The sequence below is a fragment of the Dipteris shenzhenensis genome, chromosome 13 (genome assembly GCF_047967505.1).
Source record: "Dipteris shenzhenensis isolate YYH24624 ecotype China chromosome 13, Dip_SZ_1.0, whole genome shotgun sequence".
Taxonomy (NCBI): Eukaryota; Viridiplantae; Streptophyta; class Polypodiopsida; order Gleicheniales; family Dipteridaceae; genus Dipteris; species Dipteris shenzhenensis.
The window spans coordinates 8,171,467-8,174,303 of NC_141608.1; the positions used below are offsets into that span (position 1 = coordinate 8,171,467).

The 2,837-nt window shown below is 40.4% G+C and overlaps 1 non-coding gene across 1 annotated transcript; it reads right to left on the minus strand.

The window, feature by feature from the left end:
* Nucleotides 1-1,396: 1,396 nt before the first annotated feature.
* On the minus strand, nucleotides 1,397-1,476 carry TRNAL-UAG (transfer RNA leucine (anticodon UAG)). The gene has a single exon. It is a non-coding gene; the product is annotated as a tRNA-Leu (tRNA).
* Nucleotides 1,477-2,837: the final 1,361 nt, after the last annotated feature.

Genomic DNA, 2,837 nt, shown 5'->3' on the forward strand with positions numbered 1-2,837 from the left:
CCAATTAAAACATTGAATGCCAAAGAAAGGATCCAATTGAAAGATAATACAAGGATAATGACACTAAACAACTTCAAGTCCTTGCTAAAGCAATACTCTAGCGAGACAATGGCAATTCAATACAAAGGAAGGGCTCAAGGAGGGCTTGAATAGTTGAAATTGACTTATCAAGTAGCACAGTGCCCATTATCTTACCTATCCTTTTCCATGCAAACGAGACAATTGAAAAAAGTCGACCCAAAAGAAACCAAGTTGAAGCCTTCTGTAAAAAATCTAGAAGATTTCTTTCTTTTGTTTGGTTCTCTAATAGATTTAATTAAACTTTGTTTCATCTAATATGAACCCCACTAACAACCTAAATCGACGAGAATAGGGAGAGGGCTTGAACCTATTACCGTATGGTTAGCTCTAGCTACTCCAACTCAAAAACCCCTCTCAAATATTAATAAAAAGTTATATAATTACTTTGTAAGTGATTCTCACAAAATGTTATGCTAGAGGGAGGAGGTTCAAAAATATTAGTAAGAGTGCACAACTGCACTGCCGCCTAGTATAGTGGTAAAGTGAACGTTTTTAAAAGGATGGAAAAGAAAGCAAACTATTTTTGAAAGGGCGTTGGGCTATTAAAAGGCAATTTTTCAAGATAAATTGGCAATCTAAAACAGGAACTTCATTTGTTTTTCAAGAAATTACACATGGAAATCTAGGCCACATCACGATAATGTGGCCTCGAGATTGAGAGTGGGGAGGAGAGAGAGGGAGAGAGGGAGGGGGGTGAGAAAATATGAGAAGACTTGAGAAAATGGTGGTAATACAAAGATAAGCAATTTGGCCATAGTCTCCAACTGCACTGCCGCCTAGTATAGTGGTAAAGTGAACGTTTTTAAAAGGATGGAAAAGAAAGCAAACTATTTTTGAAAGGGCGTTGGGCTATTAAAAGGCAATTTTTCAAGATAAATTGGCAATCTAAAACAGGAACTTCATTTGTTTTTCAAGAAATTACACATGGAAATCTAGGCCACATCACGATAATGTGGCCTCGAGATTGAGAGTGGGGAGGAGAGAGAGGGAGAGAGGGAGGGGGGTGAGAAAATATGAGAAGACTTGAGAAAATGGTGGTAATACAAAGATAAGCAATTTGGCCATAGTCTCCACTTAAGTCTCCCTAGGGCAGGCCAAAAAAGGAGACATAAGCAGACAAGAGGAATTAAAAATGGAAATTCACATAGCACTCCTTCAAAAGAGGAGACGCTAGAGGGAGGATTACAAATAGAAATTCACATAGCACTCCTTCAAAAGGGAAGAAGGAGGACGCTAGAGCGAGGGCTTGAACCTCCGACCTTGTGGTTAACAGCCACACGCTCTAACCAACTGAGCTACTCCAGCCACTTTCGCTTGACGGCTGTGGGATTTGAACCCACGCCCTTTCGGACTGGAGCCTAAATCCAGCGCCTTAGACCACTCGGCCAAACCGTCTTGCTGTGCCCACATTGATTCAAAGCGTATATATTTCATAACAGAGTATGATCCAGCGTCGTGACGTTTTTTTTAAAAGTCCAAAAGTACACCCAGAGAATGGTAAATGCTTTGGTTTGCTCTGCGCTTTATTTTTTTTGCCAGAGATCCCCCAGTTTAGCGTTGCTTCGATTTTGCGAACAGAATTTGAGTCTCTCTTTGAACTGTTCGATGCCTGAAGAGAGTCTGTTTCCTGTTGCTTTGATATTTGTCTTCCGAAAGATTGAGCCTCTGTTGTCTTTGGAGCAATCAGCCGCCCGAGCCCACTATGACTGCGTACCGCTGCACTCCAATTTACAACTCCCTGCGTACATCATCTCGCAAATAATACTGGTGAAGCTATTTAGCAAAAAAAAAAACTCTAAGCTACTCAGAAAATGTGAAACTGGTGTATAGAAAGATTCTTGCAAGAGGTAAATCGCTAATATATCTTCCGAATGTGAGACATTGTCTGCCCTATTTTCATTAGCACTACTTTGCTTCCGAGATATAAAACCGTAAGACACATTTCAAAAATCATATTCAAGACTTCCAATTCCGAATATGAAACAAGAGGCACAAGGTGCCAAGCGCACTGCCCTCGAATATGGGTGAGTGCCTTAGCATGATCAATGAAAGCCCGGTTTAGACTAGGCAAGTTCTTCGATATATATATATATGCCTAATTTACATTAGGCGGTTAAGGCTACCTGTAGAGAGAGACATTTTCTCTATTTTAGCATTACCAAGTGATCCCATCGATGTGAACAAAGATCAAGATGCAGACTATCCATTGTAGAGTGAATTTGCATTACAAAGTGATCCCATCGATGTGAACAAAGATCAAGATGCAAACTTTGAACTAGAACATGAAAAACGATTTCTTGGATCCTTTGGTCACGAATGAGAAAAAGTATGGCCTCACTACCGCAGAGATGATTGATCCTTCCCTGATTGATGTAGCCAATGGTGCACACTCAACCCCTGATGTGTAATTGCAATTGATGAAGGTGAAGGTTGGCAGGAAGCAAAACCGAGAGGACAAAATTCAGCAGGAGTATCTATGAGATTTGGTAATTGTATAAATGCCCTTACTACGCTGGTTAACAATCATGTCAATAACGAATTAAGAGGTCACGAAGGGCTTGTACACTATAGGGTAAAGAATACTAATTCAAGCAATGCGCCCAGTAAATGGAAAAAAATGGTGGCTCAAGCTTGGAACACATTTACATCCTCCAGGATTGCTGCTATATCTGATACTGACCTTGCTAGAAAACTATTGAAGAGTTCCTTCAATCCACAGCAAATCTGCTAAAGCGAGATGTGCCATAATCTTGCCC